Source organism: Panthera uncia, chromosome D1 (assembly GCF_023721935.1).
Source record: "Panthera uncia isolate 11264 chromosome D1, Puncia_PCG_1.0, whole genome shotgun sequence".
Taxonomy (NCBI): domain Eukaryota; kingdom Metazoa; phylum Chordata; class Mammalia; order Carnivora; family Felidae; genus Panthera; species Panthera uncia.
The window spans coordinates 30,754,145-30,777,631 of NC_064808.1; the positions used below are offsets into that span (position 1 = coordinate 30,754,145).

At 34.9% G+C, this 23,487-nt stretch overlaps 1 protein-coding gene across 6 annotated transcripts in view; it reads right to left on the minus strand.

The window, feature by feature from the left end:
• METTL15 (methyltransferase like 15) overlaps positions 1–23,487 on the minus strand; it is a 251,238-nt gene that overhangs the window by 102,711 nt on the left and 125,040 nt on the right. The window lies entirely within an intron of this gene.

Sequence of the window (23,487 nt, forward strand, 5' to 3'; positions counted from 1 at the left end):
TTTGTGACAGCATATATGGACCTTAAGGGCATTATGTTAAGTAAAATAAATCAGACAGAGAAGACAAATACTATATGATCTCACATGTGAAATCTTAAAAAATGAGAGAGAGAAAGAAGCCAAATTGATTAAAAAAAAAAAAAGGCAGATCAGATTTGTGATTACCAGAGGTAGGAGATGGGGAAAAAGAGAATTTGATGAAGGTGGTTAAAAGGTAGAAATGTCCAGATAAATAAAGTGAATACATATGATGGATGTTAACTAAACTTATCATGGTAATCATTTGACAATATATGTCGGTCAAACCATTACACTGTACACCTTAAACTTAATACAGTGCTATATGCATTACTATCTCAATAAAACTGGAAAAAATAAATTTTTGAGTAAGCCAATTTAATTACAACAAATAATAAAGTAGAGATCACAGAAAAAAGATATGTCAAACATCTTCAAGCCAAGCATTTTAGCTTTCTCCATATTTTTCCCATAATTTAGGATAGGGGTACTGTGTAGCTGCATACTTGAAGCATGAAACTATGCTTAAAATAAATACCTTCTTGCAGAAGCATGTTTTAGCTTTCAGCAGGGATTTTGAAGTCAATGGAGCATTCAAAATCAATAGACAGGCAAGAAGTTGGGATCACCTTGCAGCTATACTAATTCTCCTTCCTACACAAAGTGAGATGCTGCCTGCAGGGTTCTTTGGAAGCCTTAGGGCAACTGGTATGCATTTTGGATGGGGAATGAGAAGAGAAAAAAAAATGGCAACTCTCCCAAGACCTCATTCCCTCCATCTACAGGTGGATAGGGTCAATTTGGATTTCAACAGTGTTGGGGAATTCGTATTTATGATGTTTACTTATGTGTTATGTTTAAGGAGAATTTCACTGCTCATTGGTAATTTCTTCCCAAATTCGAATGGAGAAAGTGATTCTCAGATTCACTCCCCAAAAATTCATTGAATATCTGCTATCTCTCAGGCATTATGTTAATTGAAGGTATATAAAAATTAATAAAGCATGGCTTTCTGAGCTTTGAACTAAGAGGAAGAAATGTACAAATGAATAGTCTGTGAAACAACCTGATGGGGGCTAATTGTAGAAAGATGGATTGTTATGTCTGTCTTTGGAAAATATAAAATGAATGCTAATACTAATACCGGGAACACAAAAAATAGAATCATGGGATTGAAAAGCAACTCACAAATCACTTATTCCAATTATTTAACTGATGTTTGAATCTCTTCCCTCTCCACCATCACAGTTGAATGGGCTGGGTGGGGGGGGGGGCAGTTATTTTTTAGCCACCTCCCGTTCACCCCATTGGTGAGGGAAGGATTCCCATTCTAGGATTATGGACATTGCTTGAAATATGGCACCTGACTACTGGACAGATGAGATTGACAGTTTATTAATCACACACACTTACAGCCCAGGGGAGGAGGGCAGCATGTGCCCTGCATGGCTACAAGAGGGTTGTACTCACAGACAGAATGGGCAGGCAGAGGCTGTAGGATGCAGGTTTTATACTAACAAAAGAGCAGGTGGCCCTTCGTTCCCATGAAAGTGATTGTCTTGTCTGAGTAATTCCACGGGCAGGGAACTGAAACCTGCTTTTCAATGATAAGCAGATGTTGTTAACAAGGGTCATTTGGCTCAGGGACTTTATCTGTGGGAGCACAGTGGGGAGGACAATTTTTGATTGGTCCACTGGAGGATCTCCTAGTTTTCCTCAGATGTCAAGAACACATAATATTGGGATTTAATTTTAAGGCCTTACACCACAATCCCCTGGTCCATGTTTGAACACTGCCAATAATAAGAACTCACTACTGTTTTCTTAGTTATTTTTTAGTTGATAGCTGTTTCCTCACTATTTCTACAATTTTTCCTCTTGGTGTCAGTCTATGTAAAACAACTGAAAACTCACAACCATGGAAGCCTTTTACATTTCTTCTGTTGGTCATTGTAAGGGATATTTGTTGGCTACCTCTTAGTTGCCAATCTCTGTTTCAACAGGACGTCAACGTTTCAGCCATGTATTTTGGAAGAGACTCATTATATCTATGATGGTTTATGTGTCAACTCGGCTAGGCTACAGTACCCAGTTATTTAATCAGACAATAATCAAGGTGTTGCTGTGCAGGTAGTTTGTAGATGTGGTTAATAATCAGTTCACTTTGGGGGAGCCTGGGTGGCTCAGTTGCTCAAGTGACCAAATCTTAATATCATCCCACGTGGTGACCACTCAGGTGTGAGACTGAGCCCTGCGGCAGGCTCTGCACACAAGGGTGAAACCTGCTTGGGATTCTCTCCCTCTTCCTCTGCCCCTCCCCCGCTTGCACACATGCACTCTCTCTCAAAATAAATATACTTGCACACACAATTTATACATAAAAATATATTTTATGTATAGTCTATAAATTATAATATATATCAATATATAATACAATATATGTAAGTGTGTGTGTGTGTGTGTGTGTGCGTGTGTGTATGTGGGTATCTTTTGCTGATTCTATTTCTCCTGAGAATCTTGACAGACGTAGTATCTTAGCTCAAGATGTAGATTTGTGGGGGCGCCTGGGTGGTTCAGCTGGTTAAGCATCCAACTCTTGGTTTTGGCTCAGGTCATGATCTCACAGATCGTAAGTCTGAGCCCTGTGTCAGACTCAGCACTGACAGTATGGAGCCTGCTAGGGATTCTCTGTCTCTCTCTCCCTCTACCCCTCCTCTGTTGCTCTCTCTCTCTCAAAAATAAATAAACTTTAAAAAAAAAGATGTAGATTTGTGATTAGCCATCCTAATTTACATACCATCTCCAAGCCTATATAATTTGTTCAGAGACTGGCATATGTCACAATTCTAGCCGGTGAGATACAAGAGATATTTCCTAGGGATTTAGGAAAAGAAAATTATTCTTTCTTTCAATGAACTATATAGGAAGAAAAAGGTTTTTCAGATTCTCACTTGACATTAAAGAAGCACACTGCCTGGACTGTTGCCAGCAAATATCCTGACCCAAAGAAAGGAGAGAGTAACCATTTTTGGCCAAACAGCCACTAGATTGAGACTCAAATAAAATCCAACTTGTCTTAGAACTTTTGAGTTACATGAACCCATAAGTTGTTTGTTATTGAAGCCAGTTAGAAATGCTTTTTCTCTTACTATGGCAGACAAACATCATAACTATTGTAGCTATCATGCTCCTTTAAGTCTTCTTTCCTCCAAACCATACTCTTGTTTCTTCTGCTATATTCTCCATTAAAAAAGAAAATCTATCATGCTAGATGCTCTTTTCTGAATGTGTTCCAGTTTGCCTATGCCCCTTGATCTAAATTCTATAATGATCAGCATGGAATAAAGTCAATTCTGGCCTTTTCTTATTGTAGTTACTATATTAACGCAGCTCGATATCAAAATAATTTTAGAATTGATTTCACACCATTGCCTTATGGTACCTAATACCCTTCAGTGTTTTTCCTGTACACAGTTGCTAAGCTTCCTCCATCACTGTGTTTGTATAGCTTTGTTTTGTCAAATGTTGCGGATCTAAGTATAATTTCTGCCCTACACATTCTCTACAACCCTTTAGGATCCAGGTATTACCTTTAACCACAGAATCTTCTTTATTATTTCAGCAAAACCTCCAACAAATCACTACTTCCCAGTCTTAATTCCTTAGTATTACAGCTATTATCCTGCTTGAAGCTAACATACTTGTTAAATAACAAGTAACATCTTATAAGGAGTGTTTGCATTCTTGCGTACCCTCAAACATAATTGTTTAACACACAGTACTCACACAGTTTTATGCCTATTAGTAAATAATAAAAATGCAATCCTTGTGGTACAAAACTCAGTGTAAAACACAAGTATGAAAATGTCACATGGGAACAAAAGTAACCACGTGGCAATAGCACAAAGTAAATCATGTGGCAGATCATTAAGGCAGAGTTTTCTGATGCTGAAATCAGTTATATGTTTCCAGAATTAGATCGTTCTCACAGTCAAAAAACCATCCACAATGTTTACTGACCAATCTGTCGTATGAAAACTCAGCCTTAACTTCAGACCCTGGGGCATTATTTCATATATACAATTATGTTCAGGCTAATTTTCCTGGACAGGCACATTCCATGCACCCTTTTCTCTTTCTTCCTCCCTTCCTTCAAATTTTAATTTTCAGTATTTTTTGCATATGTATTTCACAAGGATTATAGAACAAGTAACATAAAGTGTGAATTGGCCAGGGAGGATCATGATGGTCACAAAAAATAGAGGCAAACCAGGACATTTAGCCATAATTACAAGTGCACAATTTGTTCAAATTGTCATCATCGTGTGTCATCACCTTAGGCTCCCTAGGATGTAAGCAGAATACTACTGTGACTCAAAGCACATCCTATGTGAGAATGGTTCTGCAACCCAAGCCCAGGAAAAGCCAAAGTGCTTAGCAGTAGAGTGTCAACAATACCTTGGTTGCTGGAAGCCATTTATGAGGTTCTCTGTGATAATCTTGATTCTAACAAGTCATCTGCACTTTGAGTACAAGTGATGGGTCTGTTTATTATAAAGGACTAAGGTGCACTGGGATATACTGCGGTGGTGATATAAGAGTAGTTACAACTCACTGTGTATTTGATTTAGGATTGAATGTGGCACATCACCACTCCTCTAACTGCACATAAAGTCTAATAATAAGGGTTTAAGGATGTTAAAGATGAATTACTCTACAAATTATAAAAGTGGATCCAACTCACAGGGTTGAACACCTTGGAGTTAACATGAATACCTATCCATCTTGGTTTTAAAACCCCAAAACTCCAATGGTTTATAAAATGCTTGATACAAAAGAGGTACTTTGGCTGCCCAGGGATATGTAATTTTCAGTTTCATGGAGAGAAGACTTATTTGTGTAGAATCAGGTAACACAATTTAAAACATATGAAGTCTGAACATAAATGTTCAAAAAACACTGAATTTGGAGACTAACTCTGAGACAGGCTAGGGAAGAAAACCATCACTATTATACTTTTCCTCATAGGATTTAACACTCTTCCACCTTCACCAATAATACTAAATAAATGCTTTAAGTCATTATATGCCTCTAGCCTCAAGTACAGTAATGAACTTTTCCATAATAAACAAATATAGAAACATACACAACTGACAAAAACAAAAAATGGTCCTTGAAAATGATTAATGACAGTCTTGATTCTTTCTGAATCACTTAACTTTTGCTGTGTGGCAAACTACCCCAAAACTTATTAGCCTAAAACAACAATTATTTATCAGCTCATGTTCTGTGCATCAACAATTTAGGTTAGGCTCAACTAGGTGATTCTTTTGATAGTGGGTGACTGAGGCTTAGTTGGTCTCATTTGGCCTCAATTACATGTTGGGAAGTTGGCTGGGGTAAACCATGTGTCTCTACCATGTAGCCAGCTAGCCCAACCTTCAACACAGAGTGGTCAAGTTCCAAAAATAGCAAGGTAGGACAACCCCAATACAGAAGTACTTTTTAAGTTTCTGATTATGCCAATGGGATTTTCTAATATCCCATTGGCCAAAGGAAGCCCACAGCTCAATTCAGGTTCAAAGGCTATAAAATTAGATTCACCTCTTGATAAAAATAGTAAAGACATATTACAAGGGAGTATGTAGAGAAAAGAGAGGGATTACAGTGGGCATTTTTGCAAACAATGTACCACTTTCTTTGTATTTAGGAGTGAATTTGAAAGTAGGAAGGAGAAAAAATAATTCCCTCTAGATTCTCTTCTACGGAGTTAGAATTTATATTACAGAGTAGCTTCCTCTACAGGCATCACAAGAAATACGCAGTGGTGAGTGGTGGTGTTTGATGTTAGAATGCAGAGGAAGACTAAGGTGCTAGGTTCTGGTACCAGAAATACAACTCTGGGCAGAGACGAACAAGGAGTCTGCCATACGGGTCTGGCAAGAGCTAATATGTGATCATCTGGGAGGGGGTAGCATGCAGTAGTAGGGGGCCTGCAAGAAAGCAATGTATTGGGAATTAGTTGTGTTCACATCAAGTAAATGTGGCAGCAAATAGGCGGGCTCTAACTGTTGGCCAGACTTTTCCTAAAAAAACAAGTCGTGTAGGACAAGTGTAAAGGAATTGAGGTGCTAAACAGGAATAAGGGAAGAGATTCAGGCATAAGACAATAAGCTTAGACACGTAATTAGAACCAGCCCAGTCACTAAAACTAAGGTATCAAATCGGGAGTAGTAGTAAAGGCAACTTGATGCTATCACTTAGGCTACAGACTAGGCCATCTTCAATCCATTACCAGAGCCCTGTGGTGAAAAATGAGGGTACACTGAACTAGCAGATGGATATACAGAAAACTCTAATCATATGAACTAGAGTGATAAGCAGAGCAATGGAAAGCAGAAGAGAACTAACATTTCTTAAGAAGCTGCCAGGAACAGTACCCAGACACTTCAAGTTTGTTTCATTGAACTTAAAGTGAACTGAATCCAGGGTTCACTTCATCATAAACCTGAATCATTCATTTTGTGTGTACACTTGGAGACATACCTAGGTGATAACATTCCATAAGAGGATAAGAGCAAAATACAAATAGCTTTTTTTTTTTTTTTTTTTTTTTTTACTGTGGCTCCAGGTCCTTCTTACATTAGCATCAACATTATTTCATATGAATCCCAATGTACTGCCTATTTTCCAGTCATTAAATTTAATTGATCTGTAGGCAAAAAGCAGGGCCCGTGGCTGCTTTTACCATGTCCTTAGGCCTCCCAAATAGGAATTCAGAGTGAGCCAAAGCAGTGGATGAAACATGTAATTAATTTGAGCAATGGTAAGAACAAACATCCAGAGTGCTTTCTGTGTGCCAGACCCTATCAAATCATTTATACTTATCAAATCATTTCAGCTCCTGATAACCTTATGATGTAGGTGACACTATGGCCTGCAATCTGCAGATGAAGAAACAAGTTCAGAGGTGAAGTTATTTATCCAAGTCATACGACTAGTAAGTGGCAGAATTAGAATGCAAACTCAGGCTAGTCTGGCTACTGAGTCTCTGTTCGCAACCACTATACTGTGATACCTTTCAACTTTCTATTTACTTAGTACCATTTCAGATCTCTTACTCCTTACCATTATGACCTTGTCATGATCCACAAATCTGCCTAGTTTGTCTGACTTTTTATTAAAATACTTTAATTGTTTTTAATGTTTGCCATCTCTTCATAGTTGTAGGTCTGCAGATTCAGCACTCAACAAATATTTGCTGAATAAGGATTATCTATTAGGTGCTGCACACAGGAATATAAAAATGAAAGAGAGCACATAATATAGAAAGGTATATGCACAAACTCACTAAATTACAGAGGAGGTGGTTTATTTCTTCTTAAAACAACAGTGGCAGAGTGGAATGGGGACACTGCAGCATAAGGTTTATGTTTAAATCTTGGCTCTGCTACTTATTAAACCCTGTGGTATTGGACAAGTTATTTAATTTCTCTCCATTTCAGTTCCTAATATCTCATGCTATTTAAATTTTCCCCTTTTATTTTAAGTTTTTTTTTTTTTTTTTTTTTTGAGGTTGGGGTAGAGAGAGAGAGAGAGAGAGAGAGAGAGAGAGCGCAAGCAGGGGAGGGGCAGAGAAAGAGGTAAAGAGTGAATCCTAAGCAGGCTCTGTGCTGAGAGCATAGAGTCTGACACGGGGCTTGAACCCATGAACTGTGAGATCATGGCCTGAGCTGAAACCAAGAGTCGGATGCCTAACTGACTGAGCCAACCAGGCGCCCCAAGTTTCCCCCCTTTAACTCAACTTAGTATGGAAGAAATATCTCAGTAAGTTCTGGACTCAGACTGAATCAGACCATTAGCTTTCTAATTCTTTAATTATTTTTGAATCTGACTATGTTAGGTATTGTTAATCTTGACTCCAGCAAGATCTGCACTTGGAATACAAGTTATGGGTCTGCTCTATTACAAAAAAACTGTGGTGCACTGGTATGTACTGAGGCTGGTGATGTAAGAGCATTTGATTTGTGTATTTAAGATCAGATATATAACTTCATCCTTCTTCTAGCTGCATATTGTCTAATGATTCTGGAGCCAGATTCCTCATTTGCACTATGTGAACAACACAGCAGTACCAATGTCATGGAGCTTTTGTGAAGAGTATATTAATTAATGTACATGAGAACACCTACTAAGATGCCCTAGGCATAGAAAAGCCCTCAAGAAATGTTACTTCTCTTCCTCTGCTCCACGTTGTTTTATTCCTTTAGATACTCTTCTTACAAGTTGGTCACTATGCTGCCAATCAAGAGCTGGGAGCATTGGCAAGGATTTCCTTCAAGCCCACCAAATGCAGGGCATACTGGCTGTGACCCTTTGACTACAAAGATTTTTCTCTCCAACCTCTTTGATGTGCCACTATTATTTCTCCTTCCACTTCACCATGCCCCTGTTTTAGTTTGAGAACTTGTTCACTTTTCTTTTGAGTTTTTATTTAAATTCCATTTAGTCAACGTACAGGGTAACATTAGTTTCAGGTGTACAATATAGTGATTCAACAATTCCATACAACAACTGGTGCTCATCACAAGGGCACTCCTTAATCCCCATCACCTATTTTTTTTGCCCATCATCTATTTAACCCATCCCCCCCCATCCACCTCCCCTCTGGTAAACATCAGTCTGCTCTGTATAGTTAAGAGTCTGTTTCTTGGTTTGCCTCTCTCTCTCTTCCTTCTCTCTCTTTCCCCTTTGCTCATTTGTTTTCTTTCTTAAATCCCAAATATGAGTGAAATAATATGGTACCTATCTCTGACTGACCCATTTCACCCAGTATAACACTCTCTAGCTCCATCCATGTCATTGCAAATGGCAAAATGTCATTCTTTTTTCATGGCTGAGTAATATTCCATTATATATTGGAATTATATATTGCATTATATGTCACACCCTCTTTATCCATTCATCGTCAATTGGCACTTGGGCTGCCTCCATAATTTGGCTATTGCAGATAATGCTGTTACAAACATCAGGGTACATGTATCCTTTTGAAACAGTATTTTTGTATTCCTTGGGTAAATACCTAGTAGTGCAATTGCTCTATTGTAGGGTAGTTCTATTTTTTTTACTTTTCAAGAAACTTCTATACTGTTTTCCAGAGTGGCTGAGCCAGTTTGCATCCCCACCAACAGGGCAAGAGGGCTCCCTTCTCTCCTTTTCCTCACCAACACCCGGTGTCTCTTGTGTTGTTGATTCCAGCTATTCTGACAGGTATGAAGTGATATCTCACCATAGTTCTGATTTGCATTTCTCCGATGATAAGTGATGTTGAGAACTGTTAACTTTTTGATATGTTTATGTTTACCATACCGCATAGAGCTCTTTGCAGACACATATATATGTAATCTAAGATATTTTGATTTTCAAATTAATTATGATCACTTTTAAATATTATTAAAAGATGCCCTTGCTCAAAGAATAGTTCCATATACCGCAGAGGTAGAATGAAAAAAAACATTATTTTTGCTTTGCATAATTTGTTCAAAATCTTCGATAGCATATTTACTGACCATTGTATTTCCTTTCAGGAAATACTTGTTAAAAATTGATCTAGCCATTCATTCAAACTCATAATGTACATTTTAGAATAATACACATTTTAGAAATGATAAAATGTAATTGGTATTTGTATCTCTTACAAAATTTTTCAACATTTATTCACTGGAGTAATCTCCCCTGTTCTGGAATAATAGCTTGGCAGGCCTCATAACTTTTCCACTCACTAATTTGTTACAGTCCTATAGCTATTGTGAGTTGTAAACATAGCAAGGTTAGAAATTAGACTGCCCAGTGCTCGGCTACAAAAACAAACAACAAATGAATATTTACCGAGCAACTATTAAATATCAATCATTGTTCTAAGCACCTGTGATATAAGTAAATAAAACATAAAATCCCACGACTGCAGAGCTTACAATCCAGAAGATAATCCGATCAATATATTTGAAAACATCTATTTCTGTCTATAGCAATTAACTTGACCAGAACAACCCTTCCATTGAAAAAACCTAGGAAAGTTAGAGAATTACAATTATCTGTTTGAAGGGATCAGACAGCTACAAAAGCAGCTAAGACTTGAGGAGATAAATGGGTAGTGCGAATAAGTGAGCCTGACACTCAAGGCCTTTGTTTATTTGCAAGTAGAAACTCAGAGGCTATGAAACTGAGAACTTTTGGGAACTTTATAGGATGAGGGAGACAAAGATTGAGCTTAGAGTCCATTAAGTGGATATGACCAGGAAATAGCCCTAAAATTTTAGATGGGACCCAAAAGGGCTAAAACTCGTGGAAAGGTAGACCAAAAATAAGTCACACAAAGACTGCAATACAGTTTCAAATCAGTTCAATACACACTGCAATAAGGTGATATGGTCTTTGATGAATTGCCCACCAGAAGCAACAGTAAACAATATCTGGAGGAAGATACATTTCAGACTCTCAAAATAGCTCCATGAGTTTTCAAAAACAATGTATGAAATCAAATAAAAAACTACTAGACAGACCAAGAGATAAAGCCCAAATACCTTAAGGAATAGATAATAGAAACAGACATACAGAATATAGAATAAAGTCCTTAGAATGAACTTTAATATAACTAATATGCTCAAGAAAAGAAAGGATAAATTAAGTAATTTCAACCCAAAAATGCCTCTATAGACAATGGTAAAATGAAAATCAGAGCAAATGGAAAACAGATAAACACAAGAATTAAAATTAAGAATTCAATAGGTAAGTTTAGAAAATAGACCAAGAAAGTACTACTGACATAGAAGATAGTTTAGTGGAAAGTATTAAGACTGAAAAAGGCAGAGGAAATGATTTGAAAAATACAGAACAGAGCATAAGAGACATGTAACATGGTAATGAAATCTAACATATGTATAACTGGAATTCCAAAGGAGAAGAGAAAGGAAATGAGGCAAAAAAAACAATGTTTATAATGATATAATGACCAAGAGACTCCAAAATGATTCAAGGTTTCAAGCCACAGATTCAAAAAGCATAATAAAGTCTAAAGAGAATAAATACATAAACAAACAAAACCAAAAGGAAACAAAACCAGCAGTGGGAACTTCGCAGTAGAATTTGTGAAGACAAGGGAAATTAAAATATTAAGAACAAAGAAAAATGATATATTGCATTCACAGGAGCAATAGTCAGAACTGAAGTAATGAAAGCCAAAAGACTGGTAAATTTTTTTTCAGAAGTGAAAGGGAAATAAAAATATTTTCAGATAAAGAAAATTGAGATAATTCACCACTAGCAGACCCATACTAAAAGACATACTGAAAATAGTTTTCTTCAGGCAGAAGGAAAGTAATCTCAAGTTGAAAGAAAGAAAATACATGATGGAATGAAGATCACTGGAATGTGTAACATATTGGTAAATCTGGATGAATACTGACTGTATAAGACAATAATAATTTCTTGTGCCTTTTATATATGTACAGTTAAATATATGGTAGTAGCACAAGAGGCAAGCGTGTGATAAATGTAGTTAACGAATTTAAAATTCTTGCAATTCCAGTGTCCAGAAAGAGATTAAAGTACTAATTTATGTGAGATTTTCATAGCAAATTATGCATATTGTGATCTCCAGACTAACCTTAGAAAGAATAATAATGTATAATGTATGAGCAACCAGAGAGAGAAGATAGAAAAACAACAAGAAAAGAAGACAATAAAGGAGTTTAAAAAAAAAAAAAGGAACAAAGAATAGGTTAGGCAAGCAGAAAACAAACAGGAAAATAGTATACAGATTTAAACTCAAATATAACAGTAATTACATTAAATACTCAGGTTAAATATTCAAATTCAAAGACTAAGATTTTTAAAATCTATATGCTGCTTATAAATAACAACTTAACTCTTGGAGACAGAAAAGTAAAAAGTAAGGGGGAAAATGTCATACATAATCATCATGGTAGTTTTTTAAATATCACTCTTAGTAAATATAGAATAAGCAGACATATAGAAGACTCCAAATACATAATTATCAACTTTGATATAACTGAAATGTGAAAACTCCCCACTGTAAAACTACACAATATACATAGTTTTAAAGGTATACTGAATATGTAAAAAATGGACTATATGCCAGACTATAAGACTAGTTTCACCAAATTTCAAAGAACTGGTACTATACAGAATGTGTCTTCTAAACATAGTGGAACTTAATTGGAAATCAATAATAGGAAAATAGCTAGAAAGTCCCCAAATGTTTAGAAGTTTAGTGGTACACTTCTAAATAATACAGAAAGAATGGAAATTAGTAAATATTTTTAAACAATAATAAAAAGTACAGCATAACTTAAAACCCAATGAAAATATAACACATCTAAACTTATATTTTTAAAATTATATTTGAAAAAAAATTCACATACTTGAATGTTCATGTTTAAAAAGGCTGAAAAGCAATGATCTATGCATTCATTTTTATAAGTTAAACAAGAGCAATTTAAATTCCTAAAAAGAGGTAGGAAATTCTCTAGAGCAAAAACGAATTATAGAAATAGAAAAAGAACATACAATCGAAAGAATTAAACAAAAACTAAAAATTTCTTCCTTGAAAATACTAAGAAAGTTGTTTAACCCCTTATAAAGATGATGACGAAGTGAGAAGAGAGACATTACTAATATAAGGAATGAAAAAGAACATGTCATTACAGATTCTACAGACATTAAAAATGTAATAGGAGGACACTGTTAGCAACTTTGTGAAAATAAATTAGAAATTTATAAGAAATAAAAAATTTCCCAGAAAAATCCTACATATAAAACTGACCTAAGAAAAAATGTAAACTAGTCCTAAAACATTAAGATATTATATCTATAATTATAAAACCTCACACAAAGGAAACAGGCGTAGATGGCTTTATTATGAATTCTTCTAACATTTATACAACATCAATATTATGTAAACAAACAAAAAAAAATCAGTAGTAGTATATAAGCTCTTCCAGAGAATAGAGAAAGAGGAAATCTCTTTCAACTCAATTTACAAGGTCAGAATAACCCTGATATAAAATTCAACAAAGATATTACAAAAAAGAAAAACTAAAGACCTATCTCTCTCATGGACAAAATAAAAAAATAACAAAATTAACAAAATATGAGCATACCAAATCCAACTACACACATATGAGATGATAGATATCACTAGGTTGACATCCAAGTGGCAAGACCCATGAAGCAGTTGACCACACTGTACTGAAGCTAAGGAGAGAAGTCAGGGCTGGGCAGATAGCTTCTGCAATTGTCTCAGAATAGTAAGCACTTAAATTTTTACTAAATGAATATATAACAGGACGTTAAAGTGGAAGACTTCTTCTGGCCTCAGTTTCAGGCCTATATTTTCAGGAGATGGATACTTGATACTAAAAGAAATATCAAATAAAAATGTAATTTTCCCAAATATTTGGTCTAGAGAAGGCTTCATTATACTTGGGCCCCTCATAGGGATGTTATATATACTTTAATAGTATAAAAAGATTAGAAAAGGAATAAAAAAGACTTCTAATAAGGAAATTTTCTTGGTAAAAACTGCTTTCTTATTTTAGCATTTCATGTACTCTTTTGACATGGTATTCAAACACTGAACTCTGATTCTATGTAATGCTCACATAAAAACACCAACATAATTGGACTGTACTATTCCAGTGTTTGCTGATCACTTCTTCCTAGATTGCTATAGAATTTACTGATGATTCATTTGGCGCTCAGTACATGCTACTTTGTAACATTATTGTGTGCATCCTGCTTCATCTGCAATAAGAACCTAAAGTTCTTAAGGGTCACATGGACTAGGTCATATACTCTTTTGTATCACCCAAAAATTTGTAAGTGTATAATAAACTTTTTTTTTTTTACAATAAAGGTGGTGATTATCATGACATTTAGTATAACTCATTTCTTTTTTTAAGTCATACTTAAATGTGATCAACTACTAAAAAAGAGATGTAAGATACAAAGTATACTTATACAGGCTTTGGAGAGGAAGCGTAGTTATACAGTGCTTATCCCATAAGTAGTTAACTAAATACAATTGTTATATGGGCATAAGTTTTAGACACTTATTTTTCACATGTCTGAGAGTTATAAGTTTTATAGAACTAATCTGTAACCACAATCAATTTAGATTATTTTAAGTTTTTGTTCACAATATCTTGCCACCTACATACAATATCAAAGGAAGAACACTAGCATGTTCTATTACAAAAAAAATAAAATTCACAATTCATACCAACTATAGCCAGAGAATTAAAGATAAATTTAATTCACTCAATAAAAAAGAAAACTTTGAAGAGCTTTACTTTGAAAGATAGTATTACAGTCACAATACTATTTAAACAAAATTTCTTTTTGGAGTATTCTTTTTCCTCATCTGGGGCACTTAAAAAGTCCCAGAAATAAATGTATTTTTTTTCATATGCAGAAAAATTTATCTACAGTCTGGTTTTCTCTGGGTAATAATTATATAGTAATTAAAAAATAGTCTTTAAACTGCTCCTTCTATGATTTCTAATATGTCTCTGGCTTTTGCATGCTGGTTAACCTCGCTCCCTTCATACTACCCTCACATCCAATTTTCTAAAAAGTAATGTGATAATTGGAATAAAAAGTATCCATTTCTCGGAGGTTTCACTTTCTAAAATTTATACCCTGTGAAGTAGGTTAGATGAATTCAGCCTCTAAATAATCACTGTGCATATACACTGCCAAAATATATCACTGATTCTATTAGTTATTCAGGGAATTCTATCACAATTTAAACATCAATAGTTTTGAATGCTTGGGATTGTTCATGCAGGATGCTTGGATGATGGCCTGAATCAAGTCTGAAGGGGCCAGATGATTTAATCTAGACATCTCTAATTAAGGATGAATATCACAATCATCTGGAGAGTGTTTACAAATTATGGATTTTTTTTTTACCAACCTAAAGAATCAACATCAAGACAAACATGCTATATTTTGGGGATTTTCCTGAGGTATTCTTACTTACAGCCCTCTTTAAGGTGCAACAGTTAGATTCAGACACAAAGAAAAAAAACTTTAGGCATGTTTATAAAGACCATGAGGAATGGTAAATTCTTGAGGCTGATAATAGCTTTTATGAAGTATGTACAACAAGCATGAAGCAAATGAGTGAGAAAAATTAAATGCTTACTATTATACTAAAGAATGATGGTTGTCACATAGACAAAGGACAGCAGCTGTTAGGAACCTGAGGCTTAGGAGGTAGGTGTGTATGTCACTCCTTGCAGAGAGAAGAGAGAAATTCCACTTAACTTGTGGTAAGCAATAAAGTCACCTACACAGAGGAAGTGGTATGGGGGCACATGCTAACCTGCCTTCATGTATCAACTGGCCCTAACTCTAGTCAATCTGAAATTTCCAATTCCTACCCTAGTAGCCTTTGATGGATGGACTCTAAGACGGCACCTTGAGTTCGGTTTAAATAAATAAATAAAAATCACTAAATACAACCAAGTATTTTAAAATGAAGGAAAAAAATCTATAATGGAAGTCAGCAGTGTTTTTCATTTTTTTAATGTCTATTTATTTGTTTTGAGAGAGAGAGAGAGAGGGAGGGAGAGAGAGACAGAGAGAGACAGAGAGAGAGAATCCAAGCAGGATCTACACTGTGAGCACAAAGCTCAATGCAGGGCTCGAATTCATGAACCGTGAGATCATGACCTGAGCTGAAATCAAGAGTCAGATGCTTAACCGACTGAGCCACCCAGGTGCCTCAAAGCAGTGTTTTTCAAATGAAGAGAGTAGTCATTAGTTCAAAATTCAGACCATGAAGTCTGAGGTTTTAATGTTTAAATTAATGCACATTTTTTATCTATTCTATATCTTGTTCATTTTAATATAATGTTTAATTATAAAACCATGTTTAACTTAACAAGTTGATGCCCTAAAAGCCATATCATGTTTTTTCCTGTAGTCTTGAATACTCACTGGGCAATACTGCTGACAACTACTGGCATATTAAAATGTGTATCCAGAGAAAATAAAATAAAATGATGTATCCTGAGAAGAAGAAGAAAGCATGCAAACTTTTGTCCTGTTGGTGGTTCTCATTAGCTTAGACACTTAGTGTGGTCATTACATAATATAGCAAGAAGATTATGGCAAATAGTTAATGGTTTTAGTCTAAGGAAAAGAAAATATAACCTTTCTGGCCTCTTTAAGAAAGTTCATTAAAACTTAAAATTGATAGTGGGAAATTTTAGTAAATTTTCATTGCTTTTTTAAGTTCAGTGGGAGTAAGAAAATTTATTCCCTCTGTAAATGCAAATTAAGTCGCTGGGTGTGTGTCAGAAGGAAATTTCTTTTAGCCGTATTATTTTCCAGTGACCTCTCTCTGAAAAAAGGCTTTCTGTACTTTTCAGTTGCTGAGTTTTAGTCCTGTAACTACTATATATAATTTCTCATTTTAAAAGAATATTCAAGGGTATATTAGTAGCAGATAATCTCCCAAACCAAGCATGGATTTAGTTCATATATATCTTGAGTGCTGTTATTTTGCAAAAGGGTGCCTGGGTGATTAGATTCAAACCTGGAAATGCAATGTAAGAAATAATCTCCAGGATCTATTTTTTTTTTTTTTTTTTTTTGTCAGATTAATGTTGCCTAACTCCAACACTTTTCTGGTCTACAGGATTTTACTTCCTGCATTATTAACTTAAAATACATTAAACACATTACATGAAAGATTTTTAAATGCAGTCCAGTGTGCTAAAGTTTGTGTTTCTCGTCCATTCAATAATGTTTATAAACATATAGTGTCCAAATAATTAGAAGGATTTTAAGGAGTTGACTACAATGCCGATTAAGTAGATTTCATCATTCAAAGATTATTATTAGGTTTAGGTATAAAATATATTTTCAACCACTCAATATATTTCTATATATGACATATAAATTCAATTATTCTAAAATCTGGAGGCTAACTGTGGCTTTAGGTACATCATAATAATACCAGCTTTTGGCCATAATAGATTAAATCAATTTTGAAATGTTAATATCCTTCTATGCACAGATAAATGCTTTTGAGATTTTTAAGGAAATCAGTCTGCTAGCATTTTCTGAATACTTCTTTGTGTCAGGTATTATGTTAGATACTAAGGTAACAAAGGTAACACCTGGTCCCTACTCTCCAAGATCTCACAGTAAATAATAGTACAAAGCTTTATTATTTACCGAATGTTTTAACTTAGATGATTACATTTGGAGCTTCATCACAATCCTAGAAGTTATATAATATAAATACTTTTACCTTTAACTTATAGTTATTGAAATGTGGGCTTAGAGAATATTTTTCTAATGTATCTTTGTATAAGATTATCTAGCACACTAACGGGGAGCATAGTGGATCCTCAATAAATATTTGATAATGAGTGATGTGCTCAAGGTCACATAGCTAGTACCAGCAACACTAAAAATTAAACTCAGGTCAAGTTAATTCTAAGACCAAGAGGTCAAAGTATTACTATAGATAGTTTTGAGAGGTTGATTCAGGGCATCTGTTTGTACATCTCTCTGATGTAACTGATTCAACAACTTCTTAATATAGTAATTCTTGAGCTATGTATACATTTTTTTTTAAGGTGGAATGGCAAGCATGCCAGAAGAAAAAGTCTATTCATTGTTCTAGTTTTAGCATCCACCCTTGAGGGAGAGGAGGCAGCAAAGAAATGGAATTATAGAGCTCTAGCATCCAGGTCAGCAATATGGATGGTTAGGGCACTGGCAAGTATTATCAGACTGAAATTATCAGCCTGCTTAAAAAACAAAACTAAACTAAAAAAAAAAAAAAAAAAAAAACTTATTGTGTGCTCAAAAACAGGAATAATCCAAATCTCAATCTTGAATCAGAATTAACCAGGTTAGCCTCAGACCAGTGTAACTAGATTTCCTGGAAGGACTCTCTCAACTTTCCAAAATGGAACACCAATAAAATCTGAAATAACATGGTTTTGCATTAAGTACTAAAATGAATTCACCTGAATTTTAGTGTCAGTTATTTGGGTTATTTCATTTGTGTTTAAATGAGTTTTACAATAAATTTTTATTGAAAGGCAATTTACAGGATGCGTGGGCTCTGGATGTCAAAATGCTCAGAAATGCTGTGTGTCTTTGGGAAAATCATTTCTATAGCTGGGCCTGTTTAGTCATTATAAAATACCAGAGCTAGACTTAAACAAAAAGCAAAACTAAACCTCAAATATACCAGGGAAACTAATATTCAGTAATTTTTGGACAGTGAAAAATAATATTTATTGAACCCTTACTATGTGGCAGGCATTGTTCTGAGTACTCTCGTTGTATTAAAGCATATAATCTTCAAACACACCTGAAGTAAGTACAACCATATTCTCCCATTTCATAGATGAGGAATCTGAGGCAGCAGAGCTCCAGAACTTCTTGAGGCTTACAGAGCCAATAAGTAGTAAACATGGGATTCCAGCCTAGGCAGTCTAGTTCTAAAGCCGGTCCTGTGCCATACTGCCTCTGTAGACAACAAGAGTTAATCGAGTGCAACAGCTCAATTGATGGCTACCTTTTACTGAGTTGTTACTATCTGCCAGACATTGAACTACCTTATGTTTGTTATTTCATCTAATCCTTACAGAAACAATAATCTTTGAAGTAGTTGTTATTATACCTATTTCACAGGTCAGGAAACGGACTCTGGATTTAAAAATGCATGGTCACTGTCAGAGGTAGCGGCAGGCTGAGATTCTAACCTTGTTTGCTCTTTGCTTCTAATGCCTCTATGCTTAACCAATGTGCAATATTAGGATGCTTTGTTAGAAATATGCTACTTTTGGAGTTGGAACTCATCATATACATTTTGAACTTCAAAAGAGTTTTGGTGGGGTGGGTTTCAAGAGGAAAAGATGAGTTGAAAAAATTATATAACGTGAAGGGGTTACCAATTTATATAGAAGTATTTGAATTTTCTGAAGAAAAACAATCAACCCAATAATATGTGAGGATTAAAAAGTAGATGACACATGAAAAATAATAGTAAGATGATTGTTCATTTGAAGTTTTACATTGGAGTTTGAGAGAATTAACTTTCTTTTCTCAGATTAAATGCAAGCATCTCCTTAACTGACAACTGAATTATTCCACAAACACAAGTTTGGCAAAGTTTTATACAGGGTTTTAAGAGCAGCTAGGTCATTAAATAAAAAACTCAAAAAACTTCCTCTTCTTAATTCTAAATGGTGGTCCCATCAGATCCAATTTGAAATGCACTGGCAGAGCTCAACATATAAGTTGATGCTTGGCTGGCTCAGGAGTCAAGGGACTTTAACACCATGCGTGGATGCACAGCGCATATTTTATTATCTTCAGGGAAAAAAGAAAAAACCAAAAAACCAGACAAACTGAAGCAGGAGGAAAGCCTGTCTGTAACTGATTATATTACATTTGTACAACACGGTATTACCCCATCACTTCCAAAGAATCTACAATTGGTAGTAAACAAATGAAATGCTATGGAGTCCTCTTAAAATAAAAGCAACAGCAATAATGACAACAAACATGTAAAACTAAGCAGCTAATCAGTATCCACATCGATAGTGAGAAATAACAATAATATATAGGTAATGCTTTTCCATGAAATACTAAGCAGTCTTAAGAAAATAAAAACATAATACGTGGCTTTTGAGAAGAAACTTTTAAAAGGCTTTATACGTATAATGTTAGAGTATATATAAATATAAACATTTAAATATATATTACACACCTTAGGAATATAAAGCATATGCATATTATGTATACACACATGTATATATATTTGTGTATTATATATAATTTCTTAGTTCTAAGAGGGAAAGAAATCTAATTGGTCAAAATCAGTCATAAAATTTTAACCATGTTTCTGCAAAAAACAGCAGTGCCAAAGGGTAATGCATCGCTAATGGTTTCCAGTGGAATAAATAGCTACTCTGACGTCAAAACTTTGTTACACTCCAATAACTGGCTCACTTGGGGTTTCAGGTACAGCAAGTTACATGTCAGTTTTAAATAAAGTTATAAAAATAGAATGCCTGGTGAACCATATTGTCGCTATGCAACCTGATACGTTATGATTTATATCCAATAAAATGTTAACAAAGGTGATAGATTATACCAAAATAGTATCTGGTGGTGTAGGATGCCCTGCTCCTTAAATTTCAGATTTAAAAAATACTATATTTTATTTTGTCTGGACCTAAAGTGGTACACAGCTGAGTTATTCACTGTTAGCACAGTGTCAAATTAGAAATATTTACATATCTCAAAGACAAAGTGATTCATACACTGGTAAATCTCCCTTGATAGGTATAATGATGATATTTTAACCAAGGACTTACAGCAATAGGAACAGTGAGTCTACAGAATGCCAAAGGAAGGGCGAGGGGCTTATTATGTTAACTCATATAGGAATATCAGTCTCCTTTCTGAAAGGATACTGCTCAAATAAATACAGGCATTCCAATCAAAATAGAGCAACTGTACAATCTTACCCTAGAACCAGACTTGGAACTGGTAAGTTGAAAACACCTGAAGGGTGTGCTCTAATTATGTATTATATTTAATATTGAAAAGATGCTAATTGAAACAGTTTATTTCAAAGTGAGTGCAAATCAGATCTTATAAGGTTGGAACAATCCATCAAACAGATCATGCACAATCAGAATGATAATAGTTTTTCTATACCAGTGTCTTGTTATGGACTGCATAGAGGATATATTTGTGTAAAGAAAGAAGAAAAAATTTCTGTTTCAGCAACAATATTTACCAATATATCAAAACAAAGCAATATTTATTTAAGTGATTGATGAAGACAATGATTTATACGAAAGAAAATATTTGAATTGTTATTCAATTATTATTTCTATATTAAAATAAAAAATATTTTATTCTTATAGTAGACACTTTTAGAACAGTGCCTTATCCATGAAATAACACCTAAATCTATACATAGTTATTATTTAATCTATCCGTATTTATTCTATTGCCTTGTTTTTCCTTACTTTGCATAAGAGAGGCAAGGAGCAGAAGATTTAGACAGAAAAATCTCAGCTCCACTATTTACCACATGTTGACTTCAGCCAAGTTAGGGGAGCTCTATGAGTTGTCTTCCTCCATACATGCAGAAATAATAATTAAATGAACTAATGTATATAAAATCTCTAGAACAGTGCTCCTCACAGGCAATATTCCAGGCACCGTTCTATGCTACTGAGAATCATCAGCAAACAAAACAAAGAATTCTGTTTCATGGAGTTGATAGTCTGGAAGGGGTAGGGAATGAGAATACACATTTTAAATAAGTAAATTATATAGTTTAATAGGTAATAAGTAGCATCAAAAAATACAAAATACAATAGGAAAGAGTAAGATCAGAAGTGCTGGGTTGTGATTTTAATAAAGTAGTGAGGTAGGCCTCATTGAGAAGATGATGTTTGAGCAAAGACTTTAAGGAGGGAAAAGAAGAGGGAAAACATTCTAGGTAAAGGAAATATCTAATGCAATCCCTTTAATTCAGAGGCATGCTTGGTAATTTCAGGAATAGCAAGGAAGCAAGAATGACCAAAGCAAAATGATCAAGGGGCAGAGAAGTAATGAGGAGGCTATACATTGTAGGGCTTTGTAACCTACTGTAAGTTCTTCATTTTTTTTGTAAAATAGCTACCATTGCAGAGTTTTGAGCGAAGGAGTGGCATAACCTGATTTTTGTTTTAAAAGGATCATTAATGTTTGCTGTGTTGAGAATATACTGAGGAGACAAGAAGATTGGGTAAGAGACTATTGCAGTGATTCAGGTAAGAGATGGTAGTTAGGAACAGAGCGGTAACAGTAGAGGTGGTGCAGTCTAGGTATTCATTTATAATATATTGTGAAGTTAAATGGAGGAGATGTAGGCTGAGAGAGGAAGGGAGAAATCAAGGATGTCTACAAGGATTTTGGCCATACCTATTGGAAGGATGAGGAAGGACATAAATAAAGCAGGTTTTGGGTGAAGATCAGGTGTTCAACTAGCACATTAAATTTGAGGTCTCATCATATATGCAAGTAGAGATGTCAAGAAAGTATTTAGGTATACACGTCTAGAGTTCCAGAGAGAATATTGATATGAAGATAGTATTTGAGGCCATTAGACTTGGTGAGCTTACTAAGGGTGTGAAACTAGACAGAGAAGAGAACCACAGAACTCCAGTACTAATACCAAGTTAGGAAAGCTGATGAAATTATGATTGACAATGTATTTATGTTTAATATTTATTCATTGCAATAATAATAATTTAGATTAGGATGCTCCCCAGATACTGCATTTAGGGCTTCATGTGCATGTCTAGACTCCAAATAGGAGATAATATAGAGAGGTCCAAAGGATTGACAATTTCATTTACTCACTGCCTCTTTCATGCTTTTCTCAAAGAAAGTTCTTTCTCTCTACCTTTCTGTGATATAAGTAAGCTTCTACCTGCTAAGGTGGAAGACTTCATCATTACATTCCATATAGTACTAATCTGGTTGAATAATTCAGACCTTGTAAAGCTAGGGAATTCACAAGGGAAAGGGGGAGGGGAGGTGTGCAGGGAATGAGGATCCTACCTGCCTATGAATCACAAATAGGGCTTGGCCTGACCTTAACATACACAGACCTTAAAATATCTGTTTTGTTTAGCCACTGTTTTCTATAGCATTAGCTATCTTTGGTAATTTGTACTTACTCATTCCCAGCACATATAGAATTCATTTCACAAAGTCTCTGATTGGCTTATTACGTATTTTACAATTGTTTTGATTACCACCAATTACAGAGGCTTGTATATTAGATGGTTGATATATTATAGCTATTATTATTGATGCAAAGCATTACTACAAGTAAATCCTTAGGTGAGTAAGAAGGATTCTTTTCTCCATACACAATGCTTACACCAGGTCATATCCTTCTGTAGTCAATACTTACAACTTAAATGTTACACAAAATCCGTGAGATCATATAGCCTAACTAAGCTCTTACCATACAGATAAGGAAAAATTCAAAGAGAGCCAGTAGTCTGTCCAAGTTCAAATAGTTAACGAGTAGAAGAACCAAAGTCTATTCAGAATTGAAGTCTACCACAAGAGACTGTGAACAGGGTATGAAAAGGAATATATTAAAGAGACTGTATTCTAGAGTATTCTAATCCTTTACATCTTTATTCTCTTAATATGCAGAACAAAATCTTGGTACACAATGATTTTTCTTGGTTCCTACAAACAATTGATCCTTGACTTGATCAATAACTAGGTGACATGTAACCACAGGATCTGAGACGACAGTGGCGTGAGGTTCGTTACCAGAGAGGATATTCTTAAGCAGGGTCCTCAGTCTACACTGATTTTTGAGTA